Source organism: Protopterus annectens, chromosome 3.part1 (genome assembly GCF_019279795.1).
Source record: "Protopterus annectens isolate FY-2018-M chromosome 3.part1, PAN1.0, whole genome shotgun sequence".
In the NCBI taxonomy this organism is placed as follows: domain Eukaryota; kingdom Metazoa; phylum Chordata; order Ceratodontiformes; family Protopteridae; genus Protopterus; species Protopterus annectens.
In genome coordinates, this window is record NC_056732.1 from 1822424791 (window position 1) to 1822449680 (window position 24890).

Consider the following 24890-nt stretch of genomic DNA (forward strand, 5'->3'; position numbering starts at 1 on the left):
TTTTTTGAACTTTAGTATTTTTTGCTGTGCTTTCCTATTTGATTTTTATTTGTAATGTCACTGGTTTTGTTATCCAACCTCACCAATGAGCATGTGTCACAGGGTGGTTGTAACATTAGCCCATATTGGTCCAAAGTAGGTGCAGTATTTTTGAACCTCTGGTTGAAGTGGACACTTAAGTCATCATTAATAAAGTCTTAGAATGTGCCTGCAATTTGGAGGCAGTGTATGTTTCTTAGCCTATAGAGATCAGTCTCCCATGAAGTGTTTGGTTGAATGGATAGTGCCTCCTGTAGTTCTAGGTAAGAGTGGTAGCATTTTTGTGACAAAGATGGCCTATAGCTTGCTCAGCTATGGTAAGGGACTCTATCCAGAGTGTCATCCTGTTTGAAAAACACTGAAGAATACTTGCTGGTAATCAAGATTGAGACACTTCCACCTTGTGTCTCAGTCTCTTGTCCTTCATGGTCTGCATGTGTGCAATGCACATTATCCTTGCACTGAGAGTAAATGCTGTGGCTTTAAACCATGTCTCTGTAATGGCACCAATCTGATGTCTTTATTCTCTACAGAGCTTGTAGGTTGCGGAGTTTCTTCTTTGGGTTATTAACATTGAGCAGTAACACCTTAAATTCCTTCTGATTTTAATTGCATTGGCAGTAGATTTGTCACTGTAGTGATGTGAAACCTGTTTTCACTGTGTAACTGTTTTGCTTGGCACATGGTCATCACTGATTGTGCTACAGAACGTGAAACTTGAAAGCAGTGTTAGTAGCACATCAGAGAGTATATTTGTTTGATGCATATGGCTGTGGGTTCTACTCCCGCAACTTGTAGATGGATTGGCAATAGTATGTTGTACTTTAATGGGGGTGCTGCAGCCGTGAATGTGTCATTTGTTTGGTTTGCCATCCACTCCCTATTGCAATGTTACCAGCTTACCATTTTTTTACAGTAACCTAGGCAATGTATTCTTCAAAGGCAGTAGGCACTTAATCTGTAGATGAAACACTGAAATATAAAGCTGTTTGCTTGAAGCAACCTATTCATTAGTTACGGATCTATTTAATGTGGAATTATTCAGATTAATTTTACTACTGCAGAAATAGTGATTACTGAACAGCCTTTTATGGTAGAAATGTTCTGAAATGAACAGTTTTCTCATTACTGATGCATATGTTTTTTTTCATCGCTTACTGGAAAATTCTTCAAAACTGCAAATGTGAAACACTAACAACTGATGCTGTACTATATACGGAAACAATTTAATACAATCAAGATGGTGCAACAAATGCATGTATGAATGGTCCTAAGAATTTGAGCAAGGGGAAGCCCTAAGGTAGACTTAATCCTAGACTGACCGGATGTATTTCCTTTCAGTGCCATTTCCATGATGGACAGGTTTACTATTCATGCTAACTCTGTTTTCATTGTGAGGGCATATTGTTTTGTTTAGCAAATGTCTCTTTGTGCTATAAAATGTAAATACATTTTAAAAATCTCGAATAATTTCAGAGGTATAGATGAAGAGTATGTACACAGGTTTGAATAGTGTTTATGGTAAACAAGGACGATTCTAGGGTAATACTATGGGCTAGACTTGTAAAGGCTCCAGGGTCATTAGCCTAGTACACACCTATGAACTTATAAGCAGCCAAGTAACGAACACTGGAATGGCTATAGTGTAGGCTGAGGTGGCTGCTGTGTGAAAAGGAGACCCCAATCCATTACCATGCCCCATTGATCAGGCTCTGGCCTTCAGGCCTGAGTTGATGGATTTTGCTTGTGCACCGCTTGGCATTCTTGCACGTCACTTATGGATTTACATTTAGTTTTAGTAGTTTGTCAATTTGCGTTCATGTGGGATAGTATCATAGGCCTTGAACAGATCAATGTTGGCTCATTGTAGGATATTGTTCTCATCTACACCTTCATCTACACCTTGTTGACATTTTCAAAGAAGCTGGCTAAGTTGGGCAGACAGATCTACCCTTCACAAATCACAACTGATTTGGGCCATGAGATTGTAGGTTGACAGTTGTTAGTGGTTTGGTGTCGGTTCTGTCCATGAGCCAGTTGGTAAGCCATCTCATGATGTAGGTGTTTATGTTCAGGTTGGTGAGTTTATAAGTTCATAGGTAGGTACTAGGCTATCTGCCCGAGGGCATTTATAAACCTAGCCAGAGTGTCTACTTTCACCTCCCAACTGATTAACTAACTGAGCATCTGTCAAGCAGAGCCAATGAAGTGATCCCAGGGGTGTATTTTCTGTTACCCATCCACTCATCAAGGTTTCTCTTGAAGAGTGTTAGTGAGGGGCTCTGCCTAATGTAGTTAGGAATTTTGTTCCAAAGCATGGGGAGTCTCTGACAGGAATCTATCCCTCCAACATGTTTCATTTATTGTTGTGGCGAGGTTTAGCTCACTAGAGCGCGTGGCTCGCAGTGACTTGGATTTCTTTAGGTGGAGCATGCCCATCAATCTTGAGTTGGACATGGCTCTGTAAGTCAGGCAGAGATCACCTCTGAGTAAGGGATATGCCACTGAGTACAGCTGGAGTTTTTTTCATTCGGACTGCATAGGACATATGTTTGAGGCCAGTAATCCTCTTGGTGAGGTAGTTTTGTGGTCTTTCCAGCTGTTGGAAGTGTCTTGTGAGGTGCATCCAAAATGGGGCATTGTACTCTATGATAGGTCTGATGAGTGACGAGTAGATGGGCACTATAACCTCTTTATTTCTAGATGCGAACCCTTTAGTAATTAAATGGGCCACATAGAAGTATTTCCTAACTACTTTGGCAATATGATTGTCAAAGGAGAGATTACTATCTACCTGGGTCCCCAGATCTTATTTTGCATTAAGGGGGCTGCCACCTATGTGGTAATTTGTGGGTGTTTTGTTTTTCTCAAACAGGATGACTACAGATTTTTTGGCATTTGGCTTGAGGCCATGACTTTGACACCAGGTGTCCATCTCAGTAAGGCCCTTTTGGAGGATGTCCGTGTCATTGTTGGCTACACAAAGGATACTTCTGAAAAATCTTACCATAACCAGAGTTGTCCTTCTCCTCCATTTTGCAGTAGTTGTGGTGCGGCATTTAGGTTAGCAGGTGTTTAGTAATTTCTTTACGCTTGAGCCCTGTATCATAGCTCACAAACATGAGGCTGAATCCTATGCCCAAAATGTGCAACTGTTTTCCTTGGCAAACGGTATCACTGTTGTATGTTTAGAGTTGAAAGCTGTGTTAGCACATCAGGAAGCATATGTATTGATGCAGAAGGCTGTGGGTTCTGTTCCCATAGCATGTAGATGGATTGCTCATACTGTGTTGGATTTTGAGGTTGGAGTGCTGCAGTCCTGAGTATGTTCTCCTTTGGATAAGATGCCTATTAACCATGGACCTCTTTTACTTTGCCATCCATTCCGTATTGCAACATTAACAGCTTATCATTTTATTGCAAAATAGGCAATTTATTGTTCCCTGGCAGCAGATATTGAATTTGTAGAAGAATTGCAAGAATGTAAACTTTTTCGCTAGCAACAACCTTTTAATTAGTTAGTCAGATGTCTTTGAGGTGGAATTAGTCAGATGACTTGTACTTAAGCAGAGAATGCATTTTGACTGATATCGGTGGGTTGTACTGACTGCCGTTTTCAGTGTCCTGTTGTGGTTTAGAAGTTGGGAACTGGGCAGTTTTGGCATTCGTTCATCTGTTATGTTTCTTTGCTTACTGGCTATAAATTTAAACAAACGCTCTAACAGGTGTATTACCACAGGGGTTATAATGTCATTATGATGTATTCAAATTTAATACATTCATGAAGGTGAATCAAACCGAATATGCATGGTCCACACAATGTGTTCCAGAAGGAAAACATTGTGCCACTGGCCACATGCATCTTCTGTCGATGTGTTTTTTTAATGCTGTTTCAATGCATGTAATTTTGTAAGTCATACAAGTTTGAATGCCACGTCTGTTTTCATTGTGGAAATGTATTGCTGTGTGTAGCAAACATCAGACTGGTTGTGATGGAAAATTTGATATAAACATTTGCAATTAAATCCAAAATTCTGTAATCAATGTAGAAATAAAGCAGTATGTACACTGTGAGATATGATCAGTGTTTATGGCAGCTTAGGAGAAATACGGACACAGTAATGGTCCTGTGTTGGTTGGGATAAGTGGTGGGGGGTTGACCCGCATGCAACATATGCATACCAACAGCAGTTTGTTTACAAAGCACCGGTGCTATTCATGGTAAATACAAAAACATCACTTTTTTTTTAGGTTAAAAAAAAAAATTTTTGACCATCCCCTGACCTTGCTAGTTGGTAGTGAGCTGCTACTATGGGTTCCACATGTTGGCCATTTATTCTGCATTGTGTGTTGTAGTGATGCTTCGTTTTGAGAAACGAGGTTGAGAGGTACGGCAAAGGTTTTCAGGATGGAAGCATACAGTTTAAAAATAGTGTGATAGCTTGGTCATCATAAAGAAGTGGATGTCTGCTTTGCAAACCATTATGGGTTAAGTGCTGATTGTGCGTTAATGTTATGTTTATGCGTTAAAGTTATGTTTGTGCATTAACGTAATGTTTGTGCATTAACGTTATGTTTGTGCGTTAACGTTATGTTTGTGCATTAACGTTATGTTTGTGCGTTAACGTTATGTTTGTGCATTAACGTTATGTTTGTTGCCAACTTACTTGTCGTCATTATTTATTTATTTTTTGCTTTATTTGGGTGAGAATGCTGACCATGCTTTTGTTTCATGCGCTAGTTATTGCCACATGTTTCTTAAGTTCGCAGCAACTATGAGGACCGACTTTCATTGTTTGAATAACTGTGACAAGCACTGGTTTAATAATTCTTTACATAGGAATCCACAAATTCAACTGAAAGTTGCTGCCTGTACTCATCCTGTCTTGAGTGCCTTCTGTGTGGAGTGTACATTGTCTCCCTTTGTTCTATTTGGGTTTCTCATACCTGTTAATGTGAAATAATCTCGCTAACCAAGCATATTGTGCCTTGAGCCCTAATGTGGGCGGTGCTCCTTATTACTGTACTTTTTTTTTTTTTTCAAGGTTTGTATTGCCCTAAGGCTAGGTAGCATTGCTTGCTGTAGTAATGTAAATATTCATTACACACTCAAATTGATTACATTTCAAAAACATTTACAAAGTCGACGATTACACAGTGATGTAGATGTAATGAAAATCTGAAATGGGTACAAGATGTCAATGTTTTATCTTCATAAATACTAACATAATACTGTGATCAAGCTTGTGCATTGTTATGTAAAGGTCATTGTTTTGCTGGGGTGGTAAGCATGGTTGGAGTAAGGATCACTAAAGCAAGAAAATAGCTTTTTGTGTAAGCATAAGTGCCAGTGTCAAGTGATTTGGACTCAATCAGACTCTGTGCACACAAAGCTAATTGGGCGCATCTGTTCAGGCCATGGTAACATTGGTAAGTACTATGCATAATTGGTAGAGGTGATGGAGTGCATGGTTTGTCATGTCAGGGATGGTATTTGTATTAAGCTGTTTTTAAAAACAGATATAAACAATGTTGTGCTGTGTAGGAATTTTGGCATTGCAATGAAATGTCATCCCAGAAGCATAAAACTGAGCAATCAGCATTTCGCTTTCTGCAAGGTTTTGATTGTAGCAACAGTGAAGCAGTAATGGAGGCAGACTTTATCTGTGGCTTAGAAGGAATTCTATACCTGAAAGCAGAGATGGAACACTGTTTGTGAACTTTCAGGTATTTATTACAGAGTATGGACAGTCTTTGGGCAAGGAACCTGTCCCTCCAGCATGCTGTGTTAATTGCTGTAATAACGTCATCCTCTGAGGATCGTGTCTCCTGGGAGCATTGGGATTAATTTTGGTGTAACATTTCAAATAGGGCTGTGTATGTCCTGGCTTTGTAAGCAGGTATCAACTGCAAGTAGACTATAAGAGACCAAACAGCAAAAGTTTCTTGGTTGTCCATGTCGGACATGTGTGAAAGGACTATGATCCTTTTTGTGAGTTACTTTGGTGTCCTCTACAGCTGTTGTATGAGTCTGGTCAGGTACATGTCAATCGGGGCATTATATTTGATGACTGGTCTAATGAGGGGTGAGTACACAGGGATGACTACCTCTTTCTTCCTGCATGTGAAACCTTTGGTTATAGGATGTGCCCCATACAAGGACTTTTTCTGACCACAGTGGCAATGTGTTGGTAAGTGAGGTGGCTGTCTCCCTGGTTGCCCAGGCATCGTATGGCCCATGTGGTGTTCAGTGTGCTCACATCAATGTGATAATTCGTGGGATCTTAGTTTTTCAGAAAGAGGATGATGGTGCATTTTTTGGCGTTAAGATGGAGGCCATGGTTATGACACCAGTCATTGTTGTCATAGAAGACCATTTTGTAGCATGTCTGCAGCCCTTGGGGAGTTGATAATTACTCCTAAAGTGCAGTCATCTGCAAACTGTCAGCCATAGTCCTTCTGTGTTGGACTACTTCTGAGAAGTAGATGCCAAACAGGCGATGGCCCATGACAGAGCCATGTGGGACTGCACTCATCACTGGTCATCAGTCTAACGTGTAATCCACAACTTTCAGTCTGTGGATCCTACCTGTTTGCCAATGGGCAAACCACCTGGTGATGTAACAACTGATGCATAGTTTGGTGAGTGTATCATGGATACCGGAGTGTGGATCTCCCATGGATAAACAGTGTGGGGTCAAGAGTTTGGAGATTGCCTATGTTTGTCAGGCAGATCACTGCTGATGCACTTCATACCCAACTTGTCAGGCTAATGGGGTGATAGGTGACAAGGTCTGTAGTTGCTCTCCCTTTATGGAGTATGATGACTGCAGCAGTGCGCTATGCATTAGGGACATATCCTGAGGTAAGGGTGTGATTGACCAGGGCACACTGATGTGGTGCCAGTTGATTTTGTAGCTTGGTTCTTGTAGGATGCATCCAGGGATATAGCAGGTCCCACGGATGCTGTATTCTTGGCTTTAGACAATGCCGGTTGAACTTGTGCTGCATCAATTCTGGGTACCAGGCTGTGTTCCGGTATTGTTATATGGCCCTTGGGTGGGTAAAATTGGCAGTGAATCTGTCAGCAAGCATCTTGGCTGTATAGGTTGGCTCAGTATTGGTGGTGCCATTCAATAACTCACAGCAAATGGATGTTTTTGTGATGTTTGATATATCTATCGTAGGAGGCTTTGTGGTACAATTCAATTCTGGCTTTAGAGAGTTTGATAAGGGATGTCTGGTATTTGGTGACACTAAGGGAGGTTTTCCAGTTTTGTCATTTTTTTTTCTGTCACAGTTTATTCCATTCTGTTGTATAATTTATAGATGGCTGGGGGACCACAAGAGTGGCTTCCTTTTTTGGAGGAGAGCGTCTTAGTTCTAATTGATATGGCATGGTCCATGCATTTGTGTACCTGCTCATACAATGCAGTACTGTATGATTTTGCATTCATGTAGTTTGGCATGGGTGCCGACAAGTTAGCCACCTCCAGTGGCGGCTGGTGACTTCAAATCAAAGGGGGGCTGCAGGAGACAGCTGAATGAGTGGGGTCAATGGGAAGGGGTGTAGCCAACTAGAAAGGGGAGGAGCTATGCTCAAAACCACAAAAACAAACTAAATACACTGCCCTGGGTGCCAAACCGTCATTATGAGAGTCCAATCAAGACAAAATGAAGTGTAGAAGAATAAAAATATTTCAATGCATTGGCTACATGACAGCTTACTTAATATCTAGATGGAAACAAAAAGGTTGTGAGGCATGAAAAAATAAATTACTTTTTAAATACATTAATGGAATGCCAGTCAAAATCAAGTATAAGAAAAGCAAGCAGCACTCAACTCAAACCACTTCTTGCACTGCAGTTCTAATTATAATTTATATTCAGCTTTATTAAAGTACCAAGAAACATGCTGAAAGTAGAAATCTCTGATGCCCCCACTTGTAAAAATGTTCCTTATCCAAAAAAAGACCTGCTGCCTGACAACTATCTACTTGTTTCATGGGGAAAACATGATCAAAGTAAAAAATGAAAAGCAAACAAGAAATAAGCTCAAGATACATTGTTTAAAAGGATTACTCTACAGGTTATGGACCACACTATTGGCATTCTGTTTAGTTTACGGGTAAAGCCTGCAGAGATGACTGGAAGTCTCCAAGTGTAATGAGCTTCTTAAAATAATGTAATCCTGTCTTTTATTACAAATACTGTCATATGCATTTCAATACCCACGGCTTATACATTATCTAGTTAAGTATTCTACATGGCAACAACAGAAAGGCTTTCAATGTTGGCAATTCTTTAACAGTACGCTTATTAAAGCTTGCTTGCATCTTACGATCTCAGCCAAGTTTACCTAATGGTCATTAAAGTATTGCTACTTAAACACAGAGCAACAGGCACTTTGAGTAATAAGCATAAATCAACAGTACAAAAAATATGACAGAAACCAGACCATTCTCCAAAAATCAAGGACATATGAAAAGCCACTCTAGTACTTGTGTCTACCTTGGATGGGGGGATACTCTGCACATTTACACTGCATAACTACTCCTTGCCTTGCTTCGACACATCTAGAGTCACTACATGGGGGAGTGGGATGCAACAAGTATGTCACAATTTGAAATGTCTCTGGCTGACTGTGATGGCCCTGACACATTTGTCATACCTCTCAACCTCAGAGCAAGAAATCTGGACAAAGCCATACAAAGAAGTGGGACAAAGGCCCAAAAATAAGGACAATTTTTAAATATTGCTCTTATAAACTTAGAAAGATAATAGAATAGGTCTTGCATTAGTATGACTTTTCTGAATGGTATGAAATCTGAAACTCAAATGTCTGTCATTATTTTCTAACTTCAGTCTTTAATTATTTGTCACTAATTTGCCAAAAAAACACAATTTTATGAAAAATGGACCAAAAATGTGATATAGCTGGGAACTTGTCAAAGAAGGAACACTTTAATATTAGTACTACTAGCTTGAGCAGCTGACAAAATAAAATAATCTACATGCATTTCTGAAATAAAAGTAATCTATAACTCTGATTATTACAGTTATTTCTTAATTGTAAACCCTCCATGTTTTCTTCCAAAATTGCTATTTTGTGGAGGGATTATTATGGGAAGAGCAACATTTTGAGCCAAAATCAGGGACAGTTGAGATGTTTAGCTATGCCTAATTCTATAAAGCAATTTATTTGCATGTACCTCTCAACCTGTTAATGCAATAAATCTGGATGAGGCCAAATATATTGGGGGAACATATAAACAGTACTAAAAATTGCTCTTGTATAAACTGAGACAGTTGATAGAACAACAGGTCTTACTTTACCATGCATTTTTCTGAAGGTTATGAAGTCTGAAACTCAGTGTGTCATTATTTAGTGACTTAATTCCTAAATGATTTGCCAGAAAACCACAAATTTTATGAGGAACAAACCAAAAATAAGAAGCAAAAATCTATTCATTCTTTGAAAATCTGGACAGTTGGGAGGTATAGTTCAGCTGGGGCTTTCTTTAAGTTTGCCGCCCTTCCCCCTCACAAAATCATGGTTGAATGGAGCCTCCCCCTGCAGCCATTCCAATGATCCATTACTTGGCTATTTCACTCCATTTACCAGTAACACTAATGTGCATACTGAATTACTTCTATGATGATTTGGACTTCATTTGAAAGTTTTATTTTGCATTTTACAGCACAAACACTAAGACATCTGCTAAACAAACTTAGCATTAAAACTTCTCTGCCCTTGAAACTCACATTAATTGAAACAGCATTGAAACCCACATTCAAAGAAAATACATTTTACCAGTGATAAATAAAGATTAATTCTGGGCTGTTTTCAAATCATAGGCCCCTTGCATATAAAATATACATTCATGTGCTCTTTGATACACCTTCCTATTGTTTTGAACATTTTTCCAGTAAACTATGAAACAAAACGCGTGCACCAATAATCACAAAACTGCCCAATTCAGAACATCTTTCCAGTAAACAATGAAACAAAATGCATGCACCCATAATGACAAAACTGCCCAGTTCAGAACATTTCCATCATAAAAGTCTACTCAAACTTCTACAGTCCACCATTATCAGTAAATATGCACAATCCTACAGTCCACCATTATCAGTAAATATGCACAATTCTACAGTCCACCATTATTAGTAAATATGCACAATCTCTGAAGTAAAAAAGTAATCTAAATAATTCCACATTAAATAAATCTGCAACTAATGAAGAGGTTGCTGCTAGCAAACACCTTTATATTTCATGGTTTCATCGAAAAATAAAGTGTCTGATTTCCCTGAGGAATAAATTGCCTATATTACATTAAAAATGATAAGCTAGTAATATTGCAATAGGAAATGGATGGCAAACTGATAACAGGCTCATAGTTAGTATCTTAACTTTTTTCAGTACGGCAGCATTCACCCCTTGTGGGAATAGAACCAACAACCTTCTGTATCAAGAGCAAGTACACAACCTGTTGTGCTATTAACAATGCAAGCTGACTTAGCATAAGCAGCAATAAACTTCTCTTCCCCTGCAGCTCTCAGCTCCTTGTAAAATCTACTCAATACTCAACTGCATCTCAACTTCGCAGCAGAAGAAATCTGGAAAAAGCCAAATTTATTGGGGGGGGGTCAAATGCCCAAAACCCAGGGACACATTAAACATTGCTTGTATAATCTTGGAAAGTTGCTAGAATAAAATGCTGTGTTACCACCATACATTTTACTACCAATGTCCCTGTGCAAAACAGTCAGAGCAACATACCACTATGCCAAATCACCTGCTTTGTGAAAGAAAAATGCTGTGTTACCACCATGCATTTTACTGCCAAGGTCCCTGTGCAAAACAGTCAGAGCAACATACCACTACGCCAAATCAGCTGCTTTGTGAAAGAGCAGAAGACTGAAACTTAAATGGCTATCATTTAATGAATTCAGTTCTCACCATAGCTGTCAACCTCTTAGCACAAAACACATGGACAAACTCAGTAATGAGGGAATACAGCCCTCAAACATATTCAGTGAATTCAGTTCTTGCCATAGCTGTCAACCTTAGCACAAAAAACCTGGACAAAGTCAGTAATGGGGTAATACAGTCCCAAAAATAAGGACAAATTTCAAATATTCATCTTATAAACTTAGGTTGTGTTACTATGTATTTTCTGAAGAATATGAAGTCTGAAATTCAAATGCCTGTCAATTTTACTTCTGACGGAACAAAAACAATTTTCAGCAGAGGCCCAGGGAGAAATACTGCAGACACATGTCTTTGTAAAATGGCAGGATACCAGAGCAAATCCACACAAACACAGGAATGGGATGCAGACTCCACACAGAAGGCACCCCAGCCAAGAATCAAACCAGAAAACCTACAGTTGTGAGGCAACAATGCTACCACTGCAACATCAAACAGGTAAGGAATTAAACATTCAGAAACCTGAAGTTTGAATTTGCCTGTCAATTTTATTTAACATTTGTTAATCAGGACAGTCTGACTTGGAACAAAAAAACAATTTTCAGCAGAGGCCCAGGAAGAAATAATACAGACATGTCTTTGTAACATGGGAGGACACAAAAGCAAACCCACACAAACATAGGAAGAAGATGCAGATCCCACACAGAAGGCACCCCCGCCAAGAATCAAACCTGAGAACCTGCAGCTGTGAAGCAACAATGCTACCACTGCACCATCAAATATCAAGCATTGCAACATTTAGAAACCACAGATATTATGAGGAACAGATCAGATCAAATATGAGGCAAAAATCTGTAATTTTTTTTTACAAATGGTGGTGGGTAAGGAATTCAGGTCTTTAACACCTGCATATAAGGTACAGGGTTCAAGCCTGAGGTATTCCCTACCACACCACCATGAGTCTGTTCTAGCTGCCAGTATATAGCAACTGGGGCATTTATACACACACACACACACACACACACACACACACACACACACACACACACACACACACACACACGAATAAAAAGAAAAAGTTCCTGTACCACATTCTTTGCTTTACTGGTTTCACCTACTTCATCTTTGATAGCACTTTCTTATGTTTCCATTTTCACTGCCAGATTCTTTATTCATTTAATGCGCTTTGGTACTCATAATGCCTAGTCGCTGACCTGGCAAAGCATAGTGATACATCAGAAGGACAGTGGAGGTCACCACCTGACACACGGAACACTTGATATTCAACTTCCAACATAAAATAGATTTAAAATACTTCTCCATAATTAAATAAAACACAATGTAGAAGTAACCAATATAAAATGTATTTATTTACAAAACTAAGCATTTATACTCCTACAAACAAACAAAAGAAACGGTAAGACTGCCGCTAAAAATTGGGGCGTGGTGAAAGTGCAAGCATGTGACTTTTTTATGTGGATGTTAGCGTGTTCTTGGCAGTGGTCTTTGTAGGTGCGTATGTTGGGGAGTGGCAAATGGTTATTTCAGAACCAGTCTAGAGGGGATGCTTTCTGGAATACTTTTGAAACATAGCTGTTTATGTGTTTTCTTGCGATAAGTGATACCCAATGGGAGGACTTTTAGTCAGTGGGTGAGGAGTTTGATTACTGTAGAAGGGACATTTTCTTATGAAAGTCCAAAAGCAATGAGTGTATGAGTACTCAGTCTGACATGTTTTATCCTGATATCTCTACTGATTCAAATAAAACAGTTATTTCAGACTTAACACACTGAACCCAAGTGTTCCACTACTGAACTCTAACTTGCCAAACCATTTTTTTTGTACTGTTGGTCTGTGAACAGCACCATGTTTTAGATCTCAGTCTGTAGCACCAGAACATACTAAAAGACTTGCTTCTGTCTGACCCAACAATCTGTTTTATGAATAGCACTGTAACAATGCACAATCATTGATATTAAGAGCTCTTTTGTCAACTACCTTATCTTGGAAAGCATTGCTCTAGGCTCAGGAAAACTTTCCACTTGGCACTGCTGTGAGCAGTACAATAGCAGATGGTCAGGGGTTCTTATACTGGTATCAGTAAGTCATGAGTTATTTGAGTACTTATTCCTTTAACAGTTTTTTCTTGTATAAGAAATAATGTATCATCCAAGAACCTTGCCTTACCAGCTTCAAAACTATTTATTTTCACTTCATTTTATTTATATTTTTCTAGTCTTTGCTGAAGAATTAAATTATGTATTCACAGTTTTGGGATACATGATGCAGTCTTGCTTAATTTATATCTATACTGAACTAAATTTTGCTTAATTTCTGCTTACATGCCAACCTCTGCATTTTTGCATGCGCGCGCACACACACACACACACACACACACACACACACACACACACACACACACACACACACACACACACACACACACACACAAACACACACACACACACCCTTCACTTACCTGCTGTATATCTCAACAGACGAACGAAACAATCCAGCGACCACCTACCTCCTGAATGAAGCCAATCCAGCCAGCGACCAAACCCGTCCGCAAAATGGAGCAATCCAGCGACCAGGCACCTACCTCCTGAATGAAGCCAATCCCAAAACAGAGCAATCCAGTGACCAAACCCGCCCGCCCACGCAATATGTCCCGCGAAAGCAGCTCACCTCTCTCAGTCCTCAATCTCTCATTGGATCTGCCAGCTCACCTCTCTCCACATTGTCTCTGCCTGCAGCTGAAGCAGTCCGGACCTCCTCTTCTGTGCGGTCGTCACCGCACTGATTCCTGGGTGCACTTGCAGCAATGATTGCTTGTGCCTGTCTTTCTCTATCTGGACTGCTGATAAAGGCAGTCTGAAGTCTTCAAATGCCTCTGCGTATGAGCAGTGGAGTCGGGACTCATGCTTTTTTTTTTTTTTTTTTTTTTCAGTTTTGTTTTTTAGTTTTAAAGATTTTTCTTTTGGGTTTTCCTTGGTGGGAGGGCTGCAGTCCGATAGTCCGATAGCATGAGCCGCCCCTGGCCACCTCTGTTTTTAGGTTGCCCAATGCTGGTTTTGGGGGTCAACTTGGCAGGGGATGGCAGTGAGATGGACATTTCCACGGTGCTCCATTTCTGGTCAGATTTCACCCTGAAGGAATCGACTACAGCTGTGGAGCAATGGTCTCCCATGTTGGTGATAACCACGTCCAGGATATTGCATCCTCTGGTGGGGGTCAGAATAAGCTGGTTCAGGGCATTGGAACTGATAAATTCCAGAAAGCATTGGGACAGTAGCTTTGTACTTGACTAGTTATCCCAGTTGCATGAGGTGTTACGGAAGTCAACAAGTATGAGTAGTGTGTGGGACCCTGAGATGCCAAGCTGGTTCGGAAGTTTTAATGATAGTCTATGGACATATTTGGAGTTCTATAGCAGGCTATGAGTTTTATCCCTGTCTTACCCAGTGTTGCACCCGAAGTATCTCAGATGCATTTATTGCAAGCCTCTCTGAAGGTATTTCAAAGTGAACTTGGTTTGCCCATGTACCAACCTCTTCTGAAGGTGGGTGCATGTTTTGTGTTTGTAGGTGTGTTGCAATGGATATTTTTGAGGGCTGTGTTCTAGGCAGTGAGTTGCAGGTGTTGATCTTTCCCTTTTGACCAGCTAGTCACTACCTCATTCACTTTTTAAAGGCATTGCTTAACCTTTTTATAGAAGTAATCTCTTGCGCATTGAAGGTGAAACTATCTAGATGCCAAGAAACAGTGTCTGGATGCTGTTGTGTGCATGTATCCAGCTGGCTGAAAAGCTTATGTCTTTGCTATGGCCACTAGTTTGGTATAACTTTCAGACATATTGAGGTTTTCAGTAGTGATGCACTTTATACAAGTCTTGGTCTGTATTACCGGTGAAGCATACAAGTTTTGGTGGTTAATGATCACAGCACCCTGACGCCACTCGTGATGTTTTATAATCAAATAATCATTGGCAATTACTTATTGTATTGCCCAGAGGGGCTTACAAGCATACCAAAGTGTTTCGCCCAAGGTCAGACATGTTGGCACATGATGACCCTGTCTATCATGGACACAAATGGAATGCCAGGGGTCTATTTGTTGCTTGCAATCCATTTTTCCCACTGTCCAGCAAATTCTTTCAGAGAGAGAATATGGGGGGGTGGGGTGATTGAGGTGTAGTGTTTGTGTTGCCAACATTCTCAGTGCCAGTAATACTGTTAGGAGAGGAGAGGACTAAGACTATAGGTTCTTAATTTAATGCACATCTCACAAGTTGTGTTCCTAGGTGGTAGAGGATTGTCTGGCTACAAGAGGTAAATGCTCCACAGTCTCAATGGCCTTGTGTGAATCTGAAGTGCTTGAACCAAAACTCTGAAGCTTTGAATAGCTTTTACACTGTAAACAGGCTACTAGCAAGTATTACTAAAGGATGAAGAATACGTGGATATTTTACTGGTGTGGCAATTTAACTGTTACTACCATGTTTGCCAGTCTTGTCTCTGCATGTCATAATATGGGCTTGTGGCAGCAATATTAATGCATAAAGGTTTTTTACTCATTACTCGCCGGCATCCATTTGTCTCTCTGGATTGATCAATTCTTCATTGCCTTAGTTTCAGGGACCTTCATACTAAAATTGTGGTGGAAGACATGTTGCAGATAACATTCAGGGTGATGGTTGTAATGTGACAGTTGCCTGTTTTTTTTTCCCTTACCACAGCCTAATGGCCATGTGCAGAGGCAGAAAGAAACAGAAACAGCACATGAGGAAGCAGAGCCTGCAGTGGTTCCAGATGGCATGAAAGACCATCCTGTGCCAGAACCTGTAGAGGTACGTATGTATGACGACCTGTGCAATATAAATGGGTGGCAGAGCTCTGGTGTACTGCTAAGGGTGTCACTGTAGGGAAAACCATTTTGTTTAGGGAGAGAGACATGAGTAATGCTGCACTACTCAATTAGTTTGCACTGATAGGAGACCAGTGAGGAATGTGCATTTTCTGTACTGTCCAACAAGGCAGAGGTTAAACTTTCTGTAGTGGTAAGTATTAACTTGGTGTAGTGTTAAGTGTTTGAACTGTTTTGTGGACAGATGGTCACTGAAGGCATTCTGGAGTACAGTACCAGTGTTCAGTGCTGGTACAGTGATTGGGCCTTTCATGTTCCCTTCCATTGGAAGAAAACAGCTGGAATTAGCACACTACATGTTAGCTGCTGTAGAGTAACATGTAGAAATGGTAAAAAAAATGCAATGCTAATGGACATAATGCTTCAGACAATGACAGTGACAGACTGTTAAACATGGAAATGTGAATTGAGCATCATCCATTGAATGAGTAGTAAGTATAGCACATCGTGTTAATGCGTATTCTTCTAATATCATAAAGTAGTTAGGTAAGGGTTTGAATCCTGTACTTGACAACTGTTTGCATGTGGTCTCTTAGGAGAGGAGCAGCCTTTTAGGGGTTGGGATGGTGGCCTAATGGTTAAGGTGCTTGCCTTGCAAATACAAGGTGCATGGTTTGAGTCTCACAAGGGATAACTGGCTAGGCTTAAAATGGCTTGCAAGGGCAGTTAGCTTAGTACTAACCTATGAACCAAGTAGTGTGCAATCTGCTGTCCGAAACAGGATAATTATGACAGCCTGCTATGCAGTGTAAATTTCAGAGGTAGTTTTCTGTGATTTGCAGGTACAAGTATATGAAGAAGCAGTGGAAACCATAGAAATGACTGCAGTGAAAGGGAGTACGGTAGCATGCCAAACAAACTTCCGGCAAAAGAAAGGCATCAGTGTAGGATTTCAAGCAAAGTTAGTGGAACAGAATTCAAGACCATGGGAGGTTAAGGATGCAGCTGTACAGTTTCGCGAGGATGCAGTGTCATTGTTGATGGACCACACATACTGCAGGAAATCGACACTTGTTCAGACTGAAACAACTCAGTCAGGAACACCAGAAGATCAAGTTTCTAATGATGACAGTAGGCGTAGAGTCAGTGTCAACCCATGCCTTCAACAGGAGGATGATACTTGCAGTAAAGTAGCCACATCTAGCTCAAGTGCCTACATGTCTCTTCAGGTGCAGGCTTGCAGCACTCCAATCAAGCTCGCACCAGATATGCATAACACAAGCATGCAGAATGAGTCCTCGGATTCTCGGTGGACAAATGAGATGGAAAAGGATCCCAGTTGGAGCTACCCTTCTGACAGCATGATGACCACTGACATGGAAGACACAGTGGTGGAAGAGGGTGAAGATGAGAAGATAAGCGAATCAAAGTTCATTGTTTTTGAGTCTTGCCTTGATTCACTGCTGTTAAAATTGACCTGCCCAGAATGCCGAAGTCCTGCTGCGAAAGTGGAAAAGAAAACAAAGCTAGGGTCCTATGTATCTGTGAAGGTATGCTGCATTAGTAGACATGTAGTTCTTCAGTGCAAAAGTCAACCAGTTATAGGTCAAATGCCTGCTAGGAACTTACTACTCGCATCTTATCTTCTATTCAGGGGTAGTACCTATGCCCATATTGCACATTTCTCTGCATATTTGGGGCTGGAGTTTATCAGTGAGACAACCTTCTACGCCATTCAAAGGCAGTATTTGTTCCCAGTAATGCAGCATACCTGGATACGCCATCAGAATCATCTGCTGGCAGATAGTCAGGGGAAGGAAATAAGGTTAGGAGGAGATGGGCGGTGTGATAGTCCTGGATATTCAGCCAAATACTGCTGCTATAGCATGATGGACCTGGATTCTGGACGCATCATTGATTTTTGCCTTGAGCAGGTTTGCACAGGGGTATCTTCATTGGCACTTGAGAAGAAAGCTTTCAAGAAGTGCCTGTCAAACTTGCTGTCAAGAAACGTTAAGGTAAGTCTTGTGGCAACCAACTGACATCCGGGGATCCGATTTGTGACGCGCAAGGAATTCCCAGCAGTGTATCACCAGTTTGATGTGTGGCATATGGCCAAAAGCTTGACAAAGAAAATTACAGAAGCTGGCAAAAACAGAGTAAACAGAGAGCTGCTACAGTAGTGTCAAAGTGTTTCCAATCACCTGTGGTGGTGTGCTGAAATGTGCGAAAGCGATGAAGTTGTACTACAGGAGAAGTGGTTGTCATTGCTCTACCATGTAACAGACTGACACAGCTGGAGCGGTACAACTAAGGTTTCATGTTGCGGTCATGAGATGCCAGTGGACAAAGGAGATGAAAATAAGTGGATGGATGAAGATGATGTATGCTACAGTGCACTGAAGAGGATAGTTGTGAATCGAGTTTTTATTAAAGATTTAAAGCAGGTTACAAAGTTCTGCCACACCGGCAACCTAGAGGTGTTCCACGCATTAATGTGCAAATACTGCCCAAAGTTTGAGCATTTCAGTTTTGCAGGAATGAAGGCACGAATAATTTTGGTCATCCTTGATCACAACGAAAACCTGAATCGTGAACAAGCAATGGTCCGATTCCCTACTCGAAACTCAGCAGCAAAGGGAGACCTTAGATACAACGTGGTGTATCTGAAGGCAAAGCAGGAGTGGGTAGCAAAGCCAATATTTGAGAAACGAAAGTTTGACTACATCTATGACCTGATGATGGACGTCATTAAAGCCAAAAGAGGCATATTGGAAATTCAGCCAATGCCAGTACCCGCGATTCCAAAGAATATAGCTCGGTGCGAACGTCCTGAGAAGGCACTGGTAATTGAAAGACATGTTTCTAGGTTTAGAAAAAATAGAGAACCCAGGTTAATATAGTAAAGATAACCACGTGCTGGTAAGTACCTTTTGAATCAGAATTCTTCATACCGCACATCGATTTTACTTGTTTCCTCTTAATGATCTGGTTTATGAATGCATATTGGTATTTAAGTGCATATTATGTATATGTAAGTGTGTATGACTCGTCAGTTGACATTAAACAGTGATAGCGGGGTTCATTAGCAGTGTAGCGTACTGACTTACTATGATCCAATGTAATGTCCATCATGGCCTTACAAGCATGGTTATGTGTTAGTCTTGTTATCACAATCAACCTACGGTCTCTGTCCAGGAGACATGGGTGGATCACCCCAAGTTTAAATTACCATTACACCTCCAATGGTACTTGTCACATGAAAACCAGTCCTTTGTGGTGCTGAGACCAGACTCAGATATGTGGTGTAGAAATTGGCTACTAGTAAATTCCATTGGGCAGGTTATAATGACTTCACCTAGCTACTAGTAAAGTCCATTGGGCAGGTTATAGTACCTTCACCTAGCAAGGGAAGCTCAGCGCAACTTAAGACCATGAGCCTTCTCACTTAGAGGCATGGCAGAGCTTGCGTAGGATAGGTCAGTGTGAAACAGAAGTGCCAGTGATTGCTTCCGATCCATATAGGACAGATGAAGAGCTTGATTCACACTGGTTGCCTTCTGCAAAGTCTGTCAGCCACAGACACTACTTTTTGGCTATTCCTTAACAAGCAATGCAGCAAGCAGAATGGGTCTCAGACCTGCTCCCTGTCGAACAACACTGCTCAGTGGTCTGCCAGAGAAAGTGTGTTTCCATGCTTGCACTTAACGGTGTTATATGCATTTGCCAGAGAGTGACCTCCCACACTACTGCAGCCTTACATGCCTGGGTAAGTTTGTGATGCCAGAGTGTATGCTAATGCTATACAACAGTGTGTACGCTGTACCCAGTGAGGTCCATGATTTGCTACATAGGCTTGCAAATACGGCGAATCATCCAGAAATGACTGCAGTCCTTGGGGTCAGTCGAATCCCCAACTATGGCCAAGTCATTTTTTGCAGTGAAAACCAATTGTCCCTGTACAACAGGCATTGATGGATCAATCAAAGTTGAAATGACCATTTGCCATTCAGTTATACAGATTGCAAGCAAAGCAGCCCAATGAGGTGGTCAGACATGAATCTGAATTCTGGTGCCCGACTCTGTGGGACAACAAAGTCCATGTTCCAGGTTACTGTATTGAGACATACCTAGGGTAAGGTCATTACAGGGCCGAGACCATGTGCCTTCTGACTTGCAGGCAAGGCTGATTTATGACTGGCGAGTGTGAAACAGAAGTGACATTGATGTCATCCGATCCATATAGGACAGATGACAAACTTGATTCACAGAGGTTGTCCTCTACAAACGTCATCAAAAGAACCTACTTAAGGCTTATTACTTAACGAGAAATAGCAGCAAGTAGATTAGGTTCCAGGCAAGGTCCATGTGGCACACCACCACATATTGGTCTGCAGGAGAAGGTGGATTGTCCTACTTGGACTCTAGGTGTTGGAGTGAGACACATAGTGACCTCACACAGTCTTGCTGGCTTACTTGTCTGATGCCACGATTGGTGGTGGCTAATGACAGAAGACCTTGGAAAAAGGTAAGTAGGCTGTGCAGAGTGAGGTATAAGACACGATGCATGGGCATTGAAAAAATAAACATGTTGAAATGGACACAGTCCCGTCGTTACACTATGACTACACAAAGCTGATACCAAGTCTGATTAGAGCCAATACTGTGTGTGTGTGTGTGTGTGTGTGTGTGTGTGTGTGTGTGTGTGTGTGTGTGTGTGTGTGTGTGTGTGTGTGTATGTGAACTGGCTTTGCCAATGTACTAATCCTGATTAAGTTTAAACTGAAAGCATAATCTGTTAAAAATATAAAATGCAATTACTTAACCAAGCTCTGCTTCTAATCATTTTGTGTCTCAATTGTAATTGTGTCGGACTATGATAACTGTGAGTCCTGATTTGGGAACATTACTAAACCATTGTACAAAACACCTTGTCTTGTGTCGGACCGTGAGAACTGTGAGTCCCTATTTGGGAACATTACTAAACCATTGTATAAAATGCCTTGTCTTATGTCGGACCATGACAACTGTGACTCCCTATTTGGGAACATTACTAAACCAATGTACTAAACACAATGTCTTATATTTTCTAATGTTCTGTAACTTGTGCAATCCCTGTAATGTAATATAACTTGATTAATCTATGTAATTTCTTCTGTTGGAGATTTTCTCCCTGGCCCTCTGCTGACAAAGGACATGAATCCAGTGTGACTATCCCAGTAAACAAATGTAACATAATTAAATTAATAATTAGTTTTTGGCCTCATGCAATTTTGCCATCCTTTGTCTGGATGATCGGTAGCTGACATACATCTATGGAGTAGTTTACTATCACGTTAATTCTAAGCTGCTTATGTATTACGATACATTGTGATATTTTAGTTACCATTGTTGATTATTTGTACATTACTATAATACCATGCAAAGTGTTATTTGTGATTGCAAAAAATGAGGACAGCGAAATGCTTCACTGTATTATTCGTGCGCTATGAACTTGGTGGGCACCGTTAAAAGTAGTGTCATGGAAATACTTGTTTTGGACAGGGCCCAGACTAGGAATTTCATGTTTGCCCTTTCCTTACACTGGGGCCTTAGCAAGTGACGGTCACAATAGAAGGACATTAGCTTTGACATAAGTGGAACAATGGGTTGCAGTTAACATGTACTATAAGTGCTGAAAGAGCAGATGAACAGTTAGTGAAACATATGTCACAAAGTCCCTATACGCACTACTTTTTCATAACTTGTGAACAGTTGTATTGGTATAGACCTGGTGGTTGAGTTGTGCTGAGGTCATAATTTGGAGAAACTACGCTAAACTGCTGCTGAGAAGTAATATCACATTAACTGTGGTGGACCATGTGTGCATTGATAAATGGTGTGCGTAGACTGGGTGCTGGCCATTTCACAATCCTGGTATTGAACAACTGGTCAAACTGCCATGACTGACAAGACATGTCATACAATTTAACAACTCTGTAAACATCTCACTAGGAATGTGCTTAGGACCGGTGTGCAACATTGACAACAGCACAGGCTTTCAAATTGGAATGCATATCAGAGCTCTTAGAATATAGAGCAGGTCATTCATATACAATGGGGTAAGTATACAGGCATTAGGAAAGTCAGGTGGTTGAATTTCAGTTAATGCCATGGCTAAGGGCAATCTTAAAATTTGTATGTGTCCATCAATAAATGTAAATGTGTATTGAAAGTGGGATTGTTGTGTGGCAGCATTACAGACCGTGTTCGAGTGAATGATGCAGCAGTGTAGTGGCGCTTGTTGTTGTTTGGCAGCTACAGTTTTGCGGACTGGTCTTTGAGGACAGAAGTGAGATACACAGAATGCATAATTGGCAAGAGGATGCATGTTTGGGGTAGTCTGCGTAGCTGCAGGAGTGTTTCGATAGTCTTGAGATGAGTGGATCTGGTTGCAGCTGCAAGTACTGTTGTGGTGTGAGTGGACCTCTGTGAGGCTGGCTACCTTGAAGTGGTACAGAGGCTTGTCACAATAGTGCAGTATGCAGTAGCTTCTGCATATGCACACTGTAACCAAAAGCCAGCTTGTGGATACATCATTTAAGTACTGCCTTTTGACTGCTGCTATATAGTTAGGTGTATGCAGGTTGGGATATCACGTGGTGCTATGTGATGTGGATAATGCTGGCTGAAGAATGGATGAACATGAGAAATGAGTGGTGGCTGCTGTATTTTTCAAGGTGTGAAGAGATTGGATTGCTGTCCCGAAAATACTATTAGAATTTCACCTTGATATGCTTGAGTAATACACGGCCTGATTGTGATTAAGGTAAGAAACATTTTAAGTCAGACTCTTGTGCAAACACATGGTTCATCTAGTCAAACAGTTTGATACTGCCTGATAGAGGAATTGGACATTGCAATAGATAATTCAGATCTGCCTTAATCAAGATATGTAAGGCAGCACTTAAGGGACTACAGTACAAGCTCAGACTATTGAGATGGCACCATTTTGAGCTTTTACCCTGGGACGCCGCTGGAAATGTTCATGGTGTGCCCAGTCAAAATAACCAGGTAAACAACTGGATAACAAAATATTTGCTGCAACTTGCTAAGAAAGAGCAAACCTCTACAGGTAGCCAGTAAAATGAATCAAACCAAACAGCCAGAGAATCATGGAAATACAGGGAAAAAATCCTAATTACATGTGGTAACAGGTCATGTTACACTTCAGTATGTTCATTTTGTTCAGTAGTAGTGTAGTAACACCAATGTTTGGAAACACAGAAATTTGGTATGCATACTTGTACATTCTGCACGGCAAATGATGCTTAGGTGGTGCATCGCTTGCATACTTCTCTGTTGTATTTGCACCAGATACTGCTAGTGTGCAGTGCGGGAACAGAAAGATTAAAACATTACCGTGGTATCAGAGGTGGCAGTGCAACATATTCGTAGTGGCCTAACATGAGAGTAGCTCTAAGCAAGCACCATGTGAAACCTGAACAAGCACCTAGAATAATTCAGTGCAGCTTCCACACCTTAAGTCTGAAAATGAATTCACATACTCACATGAACAGGAGTAGCTGCATATTGATGGCTAAAGGTGTATGGGCATGCCGGGTGGTTACTACACTGCAAAACTGGTATGTAATGGTGGGGATATTTGGAAGGCATGAGCAAACACACCACTATGTTACAGCCATAGTACCAATTGCACTGGAGGCTGGCAAATAGATTTAGTAAGGGATTTTGTCTGTGCACAAATATTTCAACAGTGGTTCTTTGTAGTGGCATTCATTATCTGATTCAAGGTAAATTAACCTTGATGTCCTTTATTTAAAAAATATAAAAAAAAATTACTTTGTGATAAGTGACTTCTGGACACAAGAAAAAGGAAGGGGAAAATATAGCAATGTGGTTCGTATATACAAAGAGAAATCCAGGGAAACTGCAAAAGTTTTTTTGCAAACCAACTAGTGGAGTAAAAACATATGTAAGCAAACACTGCATATCAACACACTTTGCACATGTAAATCTCAATTTTTAACAAGGTGGAAGCATGAAGTGATACCTTAACACTTAAATTAATAAAGATCTAAACTGGTTCATAGTATAAATGTTTTATTCTTTAGCTCCTTGGTGCAAGACCTTACTGGATGTGATTGCAGTCAAGTAAGGCCATGGCTATAGTGCAGCAAAAAAATGTCCCCTCTAACAAAGGAAATGCTAGAGCAAAGATTAAATTACATGAGTCAAGCACCCTGCTGAGATCTGCCAATCAATGGAATTACCAGGTCAAATTACCCTCAGGACTTTGACAGCTAGGGAAGTTAAGTGTTACGTGGGAGGGGAGAAGTAAATGGACTGGAATTCATTGTCTCACAAATTAGTGTCATTTAAACTAAATTAGAAAAAAAGGCAGCAGTAAACAGCACTTTGAGTGTATTCTGTGTCTTTTGCACTGTTTCTGTTTTAAGTAGTCATTCAGCAGCAGGGAATGTTACTTACACTGTTTTACTTTAATCAGTACTTTGTATGCATGCAACATCTATGAAATGACAGGAGCTTTAGGCAAACAGAGGCCTGCATGATATAACATTTCTGAGCCAAACAATGATTTCTGGAATACTGAATGGCAACCTGATTTATCCAAACCACGTCACTATGCTAGCCTCCATGTGGTCAGAGTCTGGAATTACATATAAAAATATTTAAAATCTTGTAAATAATCCCAAGGTGCTGTTAAAGTGTAGGAAACATCATGCCATGATGTTTTAAACATGTTTTTTGAGTCTGTGTGTGCGGTACTCCTTTAAGACATTTTACAAAATTTTTCAAAAATCCTGCTCTTGTACTAAACTCGTACTAAAATCTATACAGTAAGAAAAGGAAAAATGGACCTTACCTTTCCGAACCCATCTGTAAAGAAGAGAGAAAACATTAAGCAATATACACTTTTGTTTTGTTTCTTTCCGCTAATGACTGGCAGTAGATTTTGACGCGCTGGCTTGCCGGGCCTAACGCACATACACTAAAATCTGTAAAGATTGACATGGCACAGCTTTGTGA